Source organism: Prionailurus bengalensis, chromosome E4 (assembly GCF_016509475.1).
Source record: "Prionailurus bengalensis isolate Pbe53 chromosome E4, Fcat_Pben_1.1_paternal_pri, whole genome shotgun sequence".
Lineage (NCBI taxonomy): Eukaryota > Metazoa > Chordata > Mammalia > Carnivora > Felidae > Prionailurus > Prionailurus bengalensis.
The window spans coordinates 60,308,105-60,325,533 of record NC_057360.1 but is presented as its reverse complement, the minus strand read 5'-3'; the positions used below and the strand labels follow the sequence as shown (position 1 = coordinate 60,325,533).

The 17,429-nt window shown below is 45.9% G+C and overlaps 1 protein-coding gene across 1 annotated transcript in view; it reads right to left on the bottom strand.

Moving 5' to 3' along the window:
- LMX1A (LIM homeobox transcription factor 1 alpha) overlaps nt 1-17,429 on the bottom strand; it is a 160,574-nt gene that overhangs the window by 11,947 nt on the left and 131,198 nt on the right. The window lies entirely within an intron of this gene.

Sequence of the window (17,429 nt, the reverse complement as noted above, 5' to 3'; positions counted from 1 at the left end):
AGTGACCAATACAAAGAGAACTTCGGAAGCAAGTAAAGCCTTCAGCGCGTGTCACGTTCTCTCCCAGGCTACCTCCTGCAGCCCACAGACCTCACACTCCAGAGAAGATGCTTCAGGGTCCGGGAAGTCCCCGTGTGAAGGAGGTGTTTTCCTTCTTTCAGCATTAAAAGCCACTGGCAGCTATGTGCTCACGTCACGCAAACAAGAACCTTGTTTCTCTCCGGGTCCTCACACTGCTCAGCTGTCTCCTTTCCTCCAGCGGACAGCCTTGTCCCAAGGGCTCCGGTCTCCTGACGCTGCTCCCCTTTGGGACCACCCCCCCCCCCGCCCTGCCCCGTGTGGGAGCTGCACATGCTTGTTCATCCCACCCTCCTCCGTAAAGGATACTCATCTGCACATGCCATCCCGGTTTCAACTTTTGTGGAATGTTCCAGGACAACGGCCTTTTCCGTCTACGAACATTTAAGCGTACACTCGAAACATGAAGGAGCATTAAGCTTTGAGCACCTTGAGGGCATGGCCCTTTCAATGTCATTGCACGGGTCTGATGTAGGCACACCTGGGGCTCCATCCAGCTCGGCCCCCCGGTGTAAGCACACGGCGCTATGGGAGTGCCATCACGCGCTGTGCCTCGGTTTCCCCACCTGCACCCCTGCAGCGATAGTGCCCAGCCGTGGGCGACGCAGGGGCAGTGCTGCTGTGGGCAAAGCAACTAACACGGTCCTGGTGCATAGGAAGCTCGACATTGAGTGGAAGGAACGCCCTTTCCTTTCTGCCTCACTCCCCTGGAGAGTACAGGGGAAAGGCCCAGAAAGACTGAAGAAGAAGAAGAAACCACATGACAAGGAGTGGCTACTCTGGCATCTTCCCCTCGGAGGTGGCTCTTCCCAGGGCAAATCCAGTCAGCGGACCTCACCCATCCCTCCATAGCAAGGGGTTTGAGGATCTTTCGAGAAGGACATTTTCAGAATGGCAAGGAAAAACCAAGCCCAGAAGAACTAAAAGCCACAGGCAAATAAAAAGACCCCACAAGAAGAGAGACCATAGGAAAAAAAGAAGCCGCCGACTCCCCACCTTCACCCTTGATGGACCCAACATCCACTGCTCGGAGACCCCGCAGAGGCCAGTTCCTTCCACGAGGCCAATAATTCTGTCTGCTGGTGGATTCCTCAGGGTCAAGAGGGTGCTCCTCTGGTAACAGGGAGGACTTCAGTGAGTTTTCTTTGCAAATGGGCCGACACCCCCATCCCCACCCCCAGGATCATACAGATCTCCTCTAAGTCCAGGGACTAAAAGGGGTTAAGTCTGGAACAAATGACTGGCAGATCCAGAGTGCGATTGTACAATTCACTACATAGTACACCGGAAACTCCTAGAACACTGTACGTTAACTGTACTGGAATCAAAAGTAAAAGCTTAATTTTTTAAAAAAAGGGAGTTGGAAAATATAAACCATTTTATCCCAGATTAAAAAAAACCATCAAATCCAATTTTATAATTTAGAAACCTCCTATCTTATGCCAGTTTTGTCCATAAAGCGGTATTTGCAAACGTCTTCTGGAGCCAGGCTGATTCTCCTGAAGCCATTCCTCACGCAGCCTGACGCAAATGTTTGTTGATAACTGGGAAAACATAATTACTGAACGTGTAAAGTCTAAAGTCATGCTAGATTCCCTGATGATGGCTCATCTCCGTGGCCATCATTTGGGAAAGCAATGCGGTATAGATAACACATGGGCTCGAGAGTCCCAAAACTCAGGCTTAAACTTGGGGTCTACCAGTTAGGATGTGTGATTTGGCCCAAATTTTTCAAGGCTCCATTTTCTCATCAGGGGAAGTGACAGCGTCCCTGGAGTTCCATGAGATGATACGTGTGTAAAAGGTTTAGCGTGGTGTAGAAGGTAACAGGTGCTTGGTAAATCATCATCACCATCGTCATGACCACTACTCCAACATAAGAGAAGTATTCTTGATCGAGACACATGTTTTCTGTTAATAATAGCTGCCTGTTTTCGGGAGTCTGAGTTAAGGGTTTACGAAGCCAGCGTTCACTTCTCTCTTGGCAGACATGACCCCAGCCAACGCTGCGAGTCGGGTTTTGCAGAATATGAGTGTATCCTTGCGAGAAGGAAGGTGAAGGGAGGGAGAGGGATTGGGCTGGTTCCAGAAGGAAGACGTTAAGCGCTGAGGTTTGTTCGGAGCCCCAGAGGCAGGGTGGCGGAGGCACCCGCCGCCCCCGCCCCGTGTCGCTGAATCTGTATGTCCACTTGTCTGGGATACGGGCACCTTCCCCAGGAGCGCTATTCTATCCTGAACAACGGGGAGGGGGGAACAGAACTACCTCCCAGGATAACCCCAGCTGCCCACTTCTGGAGGATGTGGAGAGCACCGATGCTCTCATTCATCCTCCCCACACCCCTATAAGAGGAGAGACGAAAACATCTGTTTTCAGAAGAGGAAGGAGACGGGGGCTGGGGGTGAGGGAGGAAGGGCAGGAGGGGGAGGACAGAAAGGAGATTAAGATTTGTCTCCGGGGTTTCTATTGCTTTTGTGGGTACACTTTCTCCCTATTTTATTCCTCCTTTCTGCTACTAATCTCTCTCTCTCTCTCTCTCTCTGTTCCCTCAGGTCCCACATTTTGCCTTCCAAGAGGCCTTCATGCTCTAGGCCAGGGGCCTACAAACTTTTTTTTTTTTTTTTTTTTTTTTTTTGGTAAAAGACCAGAGAGTAAGTATTTTACTCTTCGAAAGCCTTAAAGTCTCTACTGCAATGACTCAACCTTGCCATGGTGGTGCAAGAGCCACACTACAACAGGTGTGGCTGTGTTCCAATAAAACAGTATTCCAAAAAACAGGCACCAGGCCAGATTAGGCCTGCATGCCACAGTTTGCTGGCCCCTCGTCCAGACCTCTCTGGACCTCCTCCTATTTTCCATCAAAACTGACATATCCTACGTCCCAGTCTTTCGGGTTCTGACTCTGGGGACAGGAAGCACCCAGGTGACACGGAGGAGTCCATGATTAGCAGAGCCTGATGTGTTTGTTCTCTCCCACCGTCAAAAACGTAGATGCACTGAACACAAAATGCCTCCAACCAAACAGTCACCGCTGTGGAATTTCAGGTGTCCTGGCAGATCCGAGCGAGGGAGATTATGAAGACCGAGCACGGAGAGGCCTTTTGGCACCTCTCAAAGTGCCGACAGGTGCCGCGACCCAGCTGCCAAGGGGAACTCAGGCCATCGCTAACCACCTCCCCGCTTTTATCTGCTGTGTTGTAAATATTGCGGGCATAACGGTGCCCTCTAACTGTCTTGGGGAATTTCCAGGTTGTTCCTGGGATGTTCACGGAGGCTCCCTGCCTCCTCCTGCAGCAAGGCCAGGCCTGTCTGACTCTGACCCCAACTTCTCCATAAAAATACACAATGCCTGGGGCACCTGGGTGGCTCAGTCGGTTAAGCGTCCGACTTCGGCTCAGGTCATGATCTCACGGTCTGTGAGTTCGAGCCCCGCATTGGGCTCTGGGCTGACAACTCAGAGCCTGGAGCCTGCTTCGGATTCTGGGTCTCCCTCTCTCTCTGCCCCTCCCCTGCTCACGCTCTGTCTCTATCAAAAATAAAATGTAAAAAAAAAAATTTTTTTTAAAACACACAACGCCTGAAATACACCCTTAATCGATTTGTCCGAGAGACAGAAAAAGTTCTAAGAGAGCTAGGAAATTCCTCCCAGGACCCGCAGGAGCACTGGGGAGTAGAAGACGGAGAGGAACCTTCAAACAGCAGAGCCGTGGGAGGAGAGGCAGGAGGGCCCCTCTCTGTAGCCAGAGGCTCCCACACCCAGATGCAGGCCAGAGCGATCCCTCATAATTTAAGCTGACACCCCTCAGTGGAGATGAAAGGAACACTACTCGCTGTCTCCGACAACAAATGTCAGCATCCCTGGAGGCCATTTAGACACAAACACAGCATAAATCTGACTCCTAGTGGGGAAGGCCAGAGATGAAGTCTCCTCCACAGCCTAACAGAGTGAAATGAATTTGCTTGGCATAAAGTTTGAACATGTTTCTCAGGGTCTTTCTTTCCCTTTTCTCATAAAAAAAAAAAAAAATCTGGAATGGTTCAGGGCTGTTGCTTCCCCCTTGCCTGGCCCTCCCACTCGTTTATGACATAAGGAATCACAGATGAAAAGCACCAGCCATGGTTTATGGCCCCGAGACGGGCTGCCCTACCTGTGGGGCCTCGGAGATTCATTTCAGGTTGTTGGAAAAATCCCAACGGCCCATAAACAGGGAAAGAGATATCTGAGCTTGGCCCCGGGAGGTGAGGGTGAGGGAGGGGGGCAGAGACCCTCATGGTAGGGAAGGGAGAGGCAGGAACGGGCCTTAGATGCCTCCCCAGCGATGAGCCTCATAAATGTCCTTCAAGCTGGGGGAGGAGAGGAAGGGTCTGGGACTCGCTGGGGGGGGGGGGGGGGGGGGAGGGGGGAGGGAAGGAAGGAAGGGCGGAATTTATGAAGACAGGGTATATGAAGACAGGAAGCTATCTCGGTCACTGCCCTGCGCTACAGGATTGGAATTGCATTCTCCCCAAACACGGCAACAGTTAACTCCAGATGCCGCGGCACCTAAAATCCAACAGGCAACAAGGAAAGTCCTCTAGAAAAGTAAAGTCCCTCCAGCTACTGTTTGAAACCGCCTTGCACGTGGCTCTTCGAGGAGGTCTCGACTCAGACCCAACTCAGGTTCCTCTGAAAGATCTGACTTGGAACTGGTTCATTTCGTCAGGCACTGTGCGGGGACCATTCTGGGACACGCAGATGATGAAGATTCAGCCTCTGTCTCCCATGGACGTTGAAAGGTCAGGTGTATCATCAGGTGAATATACAAAATACAGTAAAACGTAACTGTGGCCATGAAATGGGACAGCTGGGTGCTAGCCTTCATTTCGCTCCTCAGCTGTATCCCCTTGGATGAAATTCCCTACATCTCTAAGACCGAATTTCTTCATCCACAAGATAACATAAGAATCGTTTCCTCTTACCTAATGCTCGGCATGCAGTCATTTTATAATTGCATTGGTTCATTGTCCCTATCACAACACTATGAGGCAGGAAATGTATGTGTGTGTGTGTGTGTGTGTGTGTGTGTGTGTGTGTGTGTGTGTTGTAGATGAGTAAACTGAGGCCCCAGGCAGAGCGTAGCGTTGCCCGAGGGCACACAGTGGGGATGCTCTGTCTGGTGCCCCCATGCCCCCCTCCCTGCCTAAGCTGCCTCATGGGATTGTGACAAAGATCCAAGGGTGCCTGGTATTTGCAAAATATCAGGTACTGCCCAACCGCAGCCGGCGTCCCTGTTATTAAAGAGCGAGGAAAGAAAGGCTCACGGGCAAGGCTTTCTTTCTCTGGGGTGGGTCATCCACCTGGAGCTCCTGCAGGAAAGCCATTCCCTTCAGTCCAAGAGGGACCCAGCCTCCCCTCCCTCCCCACACGTGCCCCACCACTGCGATCCCCACAAAGATCTCCAGTCTTAAGGCGCTAAGCCCTTCCAGAGCAGAGCACACAGAAGCCAAGTGCCCTCCTGAGTCAGGCCGGAGGTAACGTGTCCCAGAAAGGCACCTTTGTTCAGCGATGCCCACAATGGGTGGGGGGCTTCTGTGCCAGGCAGAGGGAGGGGCCAGCCAGGACCCCGGAGGGAGGGACATCTCCGCTCCTGGGAATTACCGTAGATTTGCATCAGTTTGGGGTCTTTTTACATCTGAATAGGCTTTATGCTAATACCTACCCTGCCTCTTCACACACACACACACACACACACACACACTCTGCATCCTTTTCTCTGAGTTCCTCCATTGCTTTCCCTGTTTTAATAAAAGCACATTTACATGCCATCCAAACTGTTAAGCACTGGTGCAAACGTTCTCACTGCCTCTATGCATAGATTTGTCGTTTATGGAGAGACGAATAACCAGGATATCAGAAGACTCCTCGATACCGACATCACTAAACAAAAGCCATAACTTGTGTAGTTTTGATGTGGCTAGTACCAGAGAGGGGGACTGGAAGCTTCTAACAAGTCAAATCAGGTATTGGGGGCCCAGCGCTCAGCCTCAATAAAAGCTCATTAATCCAGCTGCCCAGTGATTCACTAGGCGAGGGATGTGATACGCATAACACTGTCCCAGGTTAATATTAATAAGGTTGGAGTGCATTTGCTCTGGTTTAGGAACAGGCTTAGGTGGATCGAATACTAGATCTCTTTGAAGTAGTCCAATTTTGCTGCATTAATTATCTTCAGGAGGATAAAGTTATCTGAGAAAGTGAAATTGTTTAAGTCAGGGTCGCGAGATAAAGGGTTCTCTCTCCAAATTAAAAAGAGAACCAGACAACAGTCCTCAAGGTGACTGGGGAGTTGAGTGAGTTGGATGACACTGTAAATGGCCTCATTGTGGCAGGGAATCCTCTCTGGATAAGTTCATTGTGGACTTCATCATACACAGAAGTTGCCTGGATGACCACAGCTGATCGGACTGCCTGTGTGCCCTTGGCAGAGACATCCCGGTGGTGATTAGGCCCTCTGCTGGTTTGAAGAGGCAGGCTGAGGCCAGTACCCACCCAGGTCTGTGCCTTCAGACTCCAGTCCATTCCACAGACTAATGAGAGACTCAAAAGAGCAAAGTGAGGTCAGACACACAGTGTCTACTGACCTCCACCACTCACTGGCTACGTGATCTAAGGTAAAGGACCTAACCCCTCTGAGCCCTACCTTCCTAAGTTGTAAAATCAGGGGAAGAAAGACCTGCCATGCCTCCCTAACAGGGTTGTAAGAACTCAAAAGCAGAAGTAGGTAAAAACCCTTAAAAAAATTGTAAAATACTATAAAAATGCAAGATATTTTCATTTTTACTATGTCTCTTGACTGCTTATGAACCTACTGCATATCCCCACTGTGAAACCCACACTCCCCATATGGAATGTCCCATCATTCCACAACTACATCTGGGTGTGTGCCTACCACACCCGGGCTTTTTTCCAGACACGGGGTGAGGAGGAGTGGACAACAGCAATAAAGTCTCTGCCTTCCTACCTCTATTGGGAGAAGATAGACAATGAATAAAGAAAGAAAACCATAATTCAGCCCACGACCATGTTAAATATGCCAGGAATAAAACAAAATAGAGCAACAGGCTAGAGAATGACTGGGGAGGGGAGGGAATACTTGTTTTAGTGCCAGAATTCTGTACCGAAAGACCCGAATCTCCTGAGGACACCCTCACCTGTCTTCCATGACAGTTCTTTTCTTTTCCAAAAACGCTGAGCCCATGTTTGTCTGCCTCAAACGTTTTAGAGACCCAAGAATATTCAAATTATATATTGCTTTACATTCTCTAACCACTGGAGCTGAAAAGAATACTATAAACTCTTAAGTGTGGATTTTTTGAAACAAGTGCTGCCCTGGACTAGTAGGAGAATCCTGTCAGGCCATACTTCTGGAAGTGGTATAGCAAAGGGGTGAAAAGCATTGCTTTACGCTCGAATATTTTACTCCATCATTTTATCATTTAGCTGGTGCCCTTGACCAAGATGCCGGCATTAAGTCTTGGTCTTCCCATCTATAAAATAGGGTTAAACGCACCTGCCCAAGAGGCTAGTAATAATAAATTAGGCCACTGATGTATAGTATTTATGTACTAAGCTTATGGTAAGAACTTAATGCTCGCTAAATAAATAGTATCATTGGAATTTTGTATATCTTCCATAGAGCTAGAATAAGCTTCTAGAAAACAGACACATTGAAATAATCTTCCGATCCTCTGTGACAGGCTGAGCACTCAGGAGACTAACAATCAGTTGTTAAATAGCTCACGTCTGATTAATACAGAACGGACCGAACGAAGTCAAAAGTCACAGTCGCGATGCATGGCACACCGCACAGTCCTGTCTTCCCATTTTTCACAAATCCATTCACCAATGCCAACCAACTTCCTGTGGCTAGAGAAATTACTGGAGAATTATTAGTTACCTCCATACTTGAGGGCTCAGCGGGGATGAAAAGTTCGCCCCTTAAACTACGATCTGAATTTCTCTTTCACACTGATATTGACCCCACAGATGGCCCTCTGTTCCATCAGTACCCACCCAGTATGTTTTCATGAGAAGAGAACAGGCCATAAAAAAAGAGAAACCCAAAATTATGATAATTAGGGATAAAGGCCGGAAGAAGGGAAACCAAAGAAAAGAAAATGGAAATGTGGACAGAGAGGGGCCAACATTGCAGAGCAGGGACCACAGTATGATTTGTCCTCCAGCCAGTCATCTGGTGACTGGAACATATGGTCCCCAAGGACAGCTGTGGGGAGAAACGGGCACTCAGCCAGGAGGCCCTCAGCCCTCTCAGGTGGGGCTGCCCTTCCTAAGTGAGAGATCTTCAACATTCTCATGGCCACGGTTCTTTGCAGGTGAAAACATAAGATTGGGTGAGGAAACCATATTTTTTGCAGAAAGAACTTTCCCTAAATTAACTATAAATACTACAACTGTGTGCAGTGAACTCCACTATAGCCATTTAGAGAGGATTTATGGTTATCACCCTTAAGTGAAACTGGGTGTCCGGAGTTGATCTCGATGTTGAGGAAATCACTGCTAATAGCACCATCATAAACACCTCGCATAATGAGCTAGCTTTGACTTTCTTAACATTTTTTAACCTTTGTTTATTTTAGAGAGAGCGAGACATAGAGCATGAGTGGGGGAGGGGCAGAGGGAGAGGGAGACCCAGAATCCGAAGCAGGCTCCAGGCTCCGAGCTGTCCGCACAGAGCCCGACACGGGGCTCGAACTCAGGAATCACGAGATCATGACCCGAGCTGAAGTCAGACGCTCAACCAACTGAGTTACCCACGTGCCCGGGTGGGTTTGAGTTTCTAAGGGTAAAAAGTCTTCTGGATACTGTCATTACTGGTAAATTATAAAGTTTATTGTTGAAATAAAGTAAGAGGAAGAATACCGGTGCTCTGAACATAAGACCACCATAATTAAGCTGCTTAAGCACAGATTGATGGGCCTTTCTCTCTGGGACGAGGGGCCTTCTCCCCAGTAGGTCTGGGAGGGGTCTGAGACTTTGCAATTCTAATGATCTCCCAGGTGATGCTGATGTTACTGGTCCAGAAACCACACTTTGAGAATTACTGACCTAGAACATTCCTCCCTCTCTTTCCCTACCCCTACCCCTGCATGTATAATACACAGGGAGGACCAGCAATCAGAGTACATCTCTTCCCAGTTTTTATCAGGAAAAAATTGACATCCATTGTTGTATACCTTTAAGGCGTACACACGATGATTTAATTTATGTATATTGTGAAATTATTACCTCGATAGGTTCTCCTAACATCTACTTTCTCTATAGATGCAACAAAAGGAAAGGAAAATACTTTCTCCTTGTGATGAGAACTCTCAGGACTTACTCTCTTAACAACTTCCCATGTACCACACAGCAGTGTCAGCTGTTGTCATCATGCGGTTCATTCCAGAAGTTTGTACCATTTGATCACCTTCCTTTCAATTCTACTGACACCCCCAGCTCTCCCCTCTGGTATCCACCAGTCTGACCTTCTTTTCCATAAGCTTGTGTTTTTGTTTTGTTTTTTTAGATCCACCTATGAGATCATACAGTATTTGTCTTTGACCCATTTCACTTAGCATAATGCCTTCCGTGTCCAAAACCATGTTGTCACAAATGATAGGACTCCCTGGTTTCTAAGGGCTGAATCATACTCTTTTTTAAATTTTTTTTTCAACGTTTATTTATTTTGGGGACAGAGAGAGACAGAGCATGAACGGGGGAGGGACAGAGAGAGAGGGAGACACAGAATCGGAAACAGGCTCCAGGCTCTGAGCCATCAGCCCAGAGCCGACGCGAGATTGTGACCTGGCTGAAGTCGGACGCTTAACCGACTGCGCCACCCAGGCGCCCCAGGGCTGAATCATATTCTATTGTGTATATATACCTCAACCTCTTTGTCCATTCACCCATCAATGGACACTTAGGTTTCCATGTCTTGGCTACTACAAATAATGCTGCTGTGAACACAGAAGTCCAGAGAGCTTTTCAAGATCCTGATTTCAATTCTTTTGGATAAACACCCAGAGGCAGAATAACTGGATCATAGGATAGTTCTGTATTTAATTTTTTGAGGAACCTCCAGTCTGCTTTCCATCGCGTCCACACCAATTTACATTCCCGCCGACAGTGCACGAGGAGTCCCTTTTCTCCACATCCTCACCAGCATTTGCTATCTTTTGCCCTTTTGATCATGGCCATTGTTACAGAGGTGAGGTGACATCTCACTGTAATTCTGATTTGCATTTCCTCAATGCTTGGCGATGTTGAGCAACATTTCACGTGCCTGCTGGTCTTTCATAGATCTTCCTTGGAGAAATGTCTATTCAGATCATTTGCCCATTTTTAAATCGGGTTATTTGGGGATTTTTGCTATTGAGTTGTAAAAGTTCTTTATATATTTTGAATATTAACTCCTTATCAGAGATATGGTTTGCAAATACCTCCTCCCATTCCGTAGCTGGCCTTTTCATTTTGTTGATGGTCCCTTTTGGGGCGTGCAGCAGCTTTTTAGTTTGAAGTAGTTCCCTTGTCTATTTTTTATTTTATCGCTTGTGCTTTGGTGTTCTATCCGAAAAATCATTACCAAGACCCATGTCAAAAAGATTTGCTCCCGTTTTCTTCTAGGAGTTTCATGGCTTCAGGTCATGCATTTAAGTCCTCCAATCTATTTTGACTTAATTTTTGTGAGTGGAGTAAAATCTGAGTCCAGTTTGATTCTTACAAATGTGAATATCTAATTATCCCAGCACCACTTACTGAAGAGAGTTATCTTTTCTCCATTAAGTATTCTTGACTTCCTTGTCAAATATTAGTTGACTGGATATGTTTGGGTTTATTTCTGGGTTCTTGATTCTGTTCCATTGGTCTATTTGCCTCAAGCATGATAAACAATCCCAAGCAAAAGCCTGCTTGGGATTCTCTCTCTGCCCCTCCCTCCTTTCTCTTTTGCTCGCTCTCTCTCTTTCTCTCAAAATAAATAAGTAAACTTTAAAAAAAAAGGTTTTCTAGATATAAAATCATGTGTTCTGCATATGGAGACAATTTTATGTCTTCCTTTTCAACTGATACATTTTATTTTGTTTTCTTGCCTGACTGCTCTAGCTAGGACTTCCAGTGCTATGTTGAATAGGAATGGTGAGAGTGGGAATCCCTATCTTGTTCCTAATCATAGAGGAAAACTCTCAACTTTTCACCACTGAGTATTATGGTAGGTATGGATTTGTCATATATGGCCTTTACTGTGTTGAGATATGTTTTTATGCCTGATTTGTTAAGAGTTTTTATCATGAATGGATGCTGAATTTTGTTGACTGCTTTTTAAGCATCTACTGAGATGATCCTATCATTTTTTTCATTATATTCATATGGTGCAGCACACTGATTGATTTGCATTTGTGTAACGATCCTTGCATCTCAGGGATAAATCCCATGTAATTATGGTGAATGATCCTTCTAATGTGCTAGTGAATTGGGTTTGCTAGTATTTTACTGAGAATTTCTGCATCTATCTTCATCAGGAACATTGACCTGTGGTCTTTACGTAGTATCCTTTTCTGGTTTTTTTGGTATGAGGATAATGCTGGCCTTGTAAAATGAGTCTGGGCATGTTCCCTTCTTGTCAATTTTTTGGAAGAGTGAGAAGGACTGATGTCAATTCCTAAAATGTTTGGCAAAATTCACCAGGGAAGCCATTTGGTCCTGAGGGGTTTTTTTGGTTTGTTTGGTTTTTTTGGAAGATTTTTGTTACTGATTCAATCTCCTCACTAGTCACCGGTCTAGTCAGATCCATTTCTTCCTGAGTCAATCTTGGTAAGTTCTATGTTTCTAAGAATTTTTCCTTTTCTTCTTGATTGTCCAGTTTGCTGGCATAGAGTTTTTCACAGTAGTCTCATCATCCTTTGAATTTCTGTACTATTGCTTGTAATGCCTCCATTTTCATTTATAATTTTGTTCATTTGGATTTTTTCTCTTTTTTCCCTGATGAGTTTAGTTAAGGGGTTGTCAATTTTGTTTGTCTTTTCAAAGAATCAACTGTTAGCGTGGTTTATCTTTTCTGTTTTTTTATTTTTCATTCTCTATGAATTCTGCTTTAAGCTTTATTATTTCCTTTTTCCGCAAGCATTGGACTCGGTCTGTTGTTTTTCTATTTCCTTGAGGCATGGAGTTAGACTGTTTATTTGGGATCTTTCTTACGTAATAGAGGGGTTTGTTGCTATGAACTTCGCCCTTGGAGTTGCTTTTGTTGCACCCCATAAGTTCTGAGGTGTTTTTTCCATTTTCCTTTTTCTCAAAAAAAAATATTTCCCCATTAATTTTTTCTTTGACTCATTGGATCTGGATGTCCATTTCTCAGGTCTGGAAAACTCCAGCCATTATTGCTTTAAGCGTACTTCCTGTCCCTTTCTCTTTCTCTTCTCCTTCTGGAATTCCCATAATGAAAACATTGTTTCTTTTCATTGTGTTCTATAATTCCCACAGGGTTTCTTCACTTTTTTTCATTTTTTCTTTTTGCTCCTCTGACTGGGTAATTTCTTTTTTTTTTTTAATGTTTATTTATTTTTGAGAAAGAGAGACAGAGCATGAGCACGGGAGGGGAAGAGAGAGAGGGAGGCACAGAATATGAAGCAGGCTCCAGGCTCTGAGCTGTCAGCACAGAACCCGATGCAGGGCTTGAACTCATAAACCTCAAGATCATAACCTGAGCCGAAGTCGGATGCTTAACTGACTGAGCCACCCAGGCGCCCCTGACTGGGTAATTTCTAATGTCCTATCCTCCAGATCACTAATTCTTTCTTCTGCATGGTTGAGTCTACTTTTGAAACTTTCTATTGAATTCTTCAGTTCAGCTATTGTATTTTTCAACTCTAGAAGTATTATTTGGGTTTTTTGATGGTTGCTATTTCCTTGTCAAACTTCTGGTTCTGTTCATGCATTGTTTTCCTAATTTTGTCACACTGTCTCTGTTTTCCTTTTTTTTTTTTTTTTTTTTTAAGTTTAATTATTTTGAGAGAGAGAATCCCAAGCAGGCTCTGTGCTATCAGCACGGATCCCAACACAGGGCTCGATCCCACAAATGAACCATGAGATCATGACCTGACCCGAAATCAAGAGTCAGATGCCCAACTGACTGAGCCACCCAGGGGCCCCTAGTTGTCTGTGTTTTCTTGCAGTTTGCCAAACTTCCTTAAGAGGTTTATTTTGAATTCTTAGTCTGACAGTTTGTAGATCTCTGTTTCCTGAGGGTGTTTGCAGCTTTACAATTTTCATTTGGTGGTGTCATATTTACTTGTGTGTGTGTGATCGTTGATTCCTTACATCAATACCTTGTGCATTTGAGAAATGAGGCTCCTCTTCAAGACTTTACAAGTTTGCTCTGGCAGAGACAGTTTTTCACCAGTTAGCTCAGTTTCAGTTTCTGTGTGTATCTAATGGTAATGTCTTTGGACAATTGGAACCCGCTACTATGGTCTATTCTGGGGTGAGGCAATTGTTTGAACTCCAAAAATGGGGGCGTGGGGTGCCACCAGCTGAGAATAGTTGACTGGGACTGCTCATTTGTTTCCCTGCCCACATGAGACTGTAGGCTGGACTTTGCAGTTTCCTGAATTTTCTGGTCAGGCTTATTAGAGTGTTAGGACTGAGTACTATATTCAGCAATAAGTAGAATGATTAATTGGCTTCCCTGGCCTTGTAGGGCAGTGTGAACCTCATTGTTTGCAGGGTCAAATCAATCCTGAGTGTGCACTGAATTACCTGGACAGGCGAGGCCACTGGTTTTGCTGTGAAGATGGGGGAAGCCACAGGCTATGCTGTTCAAACGCCCCTATGCGGTGCTGTTGGATGATCTATGCAGGTTCCTGTGTTCTCTGGTTGGGTCCCCTGACATGGCCAAACGTGCTGAAGGCTGTACTGAGCAATGAGTGGGATTGTGAATTATATTCCCTGCCTCGGCACAGCAAGAAAAGCAGCTCTAAAACCAGGAAAGCTCTTTGATTGTTGTCCTAACTCAAGCCGGCCCACACCCCAAGTTCCCTAGCTGAAGAGGGCCACGAGCTTTGCCCTGCAAACGAGTTGCTCTGTCTGCCCTTCTCCTGGCTTGAATGTCACTGGGCTGAACAGTTTCCAAGAGCTGTCTCCAAGTCTTCTGGTCACATGGGGCCAGAAGATATTCTCCACAACGCATGGAACTATGTCTCAACCTCCTTGCATGGGTGGGAAGGGGAAGGACCACTCCACATACTCTCTGTTTCCCAAACATGCTCTCTGGGAGGAGTCAGGAGATACCCTCAGCCTTGGCCATGAATTAATCCCTCTGCCTGTGCATAGCCTCCATTCCCAGTACTGACTTTTGCTCCGGACGTGAGCAGCTCCACCTGCCCACCTCCTGTCACGAGCACCACTACGCTTCATAGCTTCCAGGAGTAGTCATCTCCCCTTCTGGTCAGATGGGGCTGTGATTCAGCACCTTGCCTGAGTGTGGGCAAACTAGGCTCTAGGGAAAACAAACTATTCATTTGAGGATCCCAATCAGGAGGACCTACATCCCACCAAGTTCTCTGGTCAGACTGTGCTCCCAACTTGGTTCTGCAGATGAACAAAACTGATGCCTGGGATTACTACCTGGGCACAGTAGGTATGAACTGTGAGTTATGAACTCCAGAGTAGGAGGCTGGTTGTCCCATCCTGGGTTCTCTTTTCCCACTTGAGGACCCAGTGGCTCAGGGTAGAACTCTCTTTGTGGTGTGGTGCTGTGCTGTTCAGGGGCAGAAGCAATGTGGTCAATATTTAGCCCCTGCTCTTACCCTTCTAATGCAGTCTCGAAAGTGTGCGTGGGGGGGGGGGGGATGGTTTCAGCCTCACTCTGTGTTCTAGAATTCTCCCAGTGATGTGTTGTCCTTGAATAGATGTTAGTTGTTCTTGTGAGAGAAAGTGAAGTCAGGAACGACCTGTGTTGCCATCTTGGGTTGTCACCCTCTCCATAATGCATTCTTACTTTCAGTCAACAGAGGTCTTCATACCTTTTCAACTAATCTACATCTTCAGAGTGATTCCTTCCAGTTTTGATAAATAGGGGAGAGTAAAATTATATTTAAAAGATAATGGTGTGACTGGATGAAAAGTATACAGTGACCTAAGACTGGCATGAACAGGACAGCCATTGGCATTCATCATCTTCAAGTACCCTACCAAGCACGAGGGCCAGTTCTCTGTCCTCTCTGTCAAGTGTAATGGCTACTAAACACCCAAGCCATGGATACCTAGGCTGGTAAGAGAATGGTGGGCCTCTGAAAGGACTCTGCAGCATGATTCACCTTTCTTTTACCCTCACATCAGGTTGCTCTCTACTCCTCCGTTCGTTATCACCCCTTGGGATTGAGGCAAAGTGCTGAGCAGTGCGTCTGCCTGCAAAACCCAAACGACTCAAACTAACGTCTCTCACAAAACACAAATGTTAGCAAGTGGGCCCATTTCGCGTATTGTCTTAGACCGAGTCCTAAATGAGCCCTTCCTTGCAGTAGCTGTTTCCTCTTCACTGACACCAGTGAGAACCAGAGCAAGAGGCTCTCAAGAAGCTTGACAATGGGAAATACCTTACCATTATAAGTACGGCTGAGCTTTGGAGAAACGTAGGTGGCTAATGTGCTCTCAGTGGCTGCAGCTTAACCTTGCTATCAGGTTCTAGGTTAATATAGCTTCTCTTTATATCACGTGGGTTACTCTACATGATGGATGTGTACCTGAGAAGTTGTGCCTGGGCCCAATTTCTGTAAAGCTGAATTTTATTCTCCCAATGAAGGCACTTTTAGACTTACAGGTGCTTTACCTTCAAGGATAAATACTTATTCTTCAATATACAGAGGAGTCCTAATACTTCCATCATTTATGTGTTTACCGGCACTCACAAGGAAGTCAGAAGAAAGGAAAAAAACCAAAGTATTTCCTCAACCCCCCTCTACTTGGGTCGTGCCTCCAGCAGCTGTTATACCTCCTCCATGGCTCCAAGTCACACGTGAAAATCCCACCGCGGTGGCAGCTTCCACCAGATGTCCACAGAAGCTTTATCACCTGTCACTCTGCAGCTTTCCTCTGCTGCAAAGTTGTAGACTGTTTCACCATCCTGATCTGTTCGCATCTCAACGATCCCATCACTGTGTGATGAACGCTCTGTATTAAACCCCATTTTAAACACTAACAGTTGTTTCTACTCTCCTCGTCGGCCCCTGTCTAACACAGTTCTCCAGACTGACAAGGGATGTTACAGGTCTGGCAACTGTGCCTTCATTTGCCAGGTGAGCATCTCCAGACACCCCATTTCACTAGCCATACTGAAACCAAAGTTAGCTCAAATCACCTTCTCACTTCCTTTGTTATTTTTCTTTGACTAATTTTGAAGGCTTATGCCACAATAGCAGTTAGGTAATGAGACATGACAATTATCACTCCAGGATTTAGACTTTGGGCACCAGATTTGCTGGAAATCAGTACTAACAGTCTATGAACAGTCAGCACCATGGCCAGATCCTAAAGGCCACAGACAAAACTGGAGGCCAGCAAAGACTTTACCAGAAATTTATTCCAGGGATGGGACACAGAAATTGGACAGCTCGTCAGTTTTGCTTAGAGCACCTCTCTTCAATTTGTCTCCAATATCTGTACTGCTTTGTCATACGCAGACCAAACAACCAAGAAGACAGGTGTTGCCACACGCGGCAAACCTCTGGGAATTGTTAAAATTGAAATGATCTTTACAACCTGTCCTGGCAATCAGTTACCATAATCCATCAAATATAAGATGCTTTTAATTATAGAACATGTCATTTTATGGGCCACCAAGAAAAAAAAAGGTGACAAATTAAACTTTGATACAGCGCTTTCTCACCACATCTCAACTTTGTGAGTCACACCCCAATTTTGCATATGTTAAGATGCAACTAATAAACATGAACATGAAATGTGGTATTTGCTCTGTTTTAGGCTCCTAAGCCTTCTTGAACCAGATAAACCGTTTAAGGGTCTGGTCATTCGAGAAAACCCCAAGGCTCAGGACCTTGGGGAGGGCCATCCACCAATCAAAGTTACAGACAGCTCCCTAGCCATTTCCATTATTAGCCCCAAATATGTCTTTGGTATTTGGGTGAGCTCTCTCTGAAGTGGGCGCAAGAGACCCTAACACTAAATGTGCCTTCCCCGGTAACTATAACGTGGTCTTGGACGAGGCACTTTACTTCAATTCCCTCAACTATGGAGTAAGGGAGTTGTGACAAATGACGCCTTAGATTCCTTTCAATGTGGTCTTCTGAATGAACGGGGAAA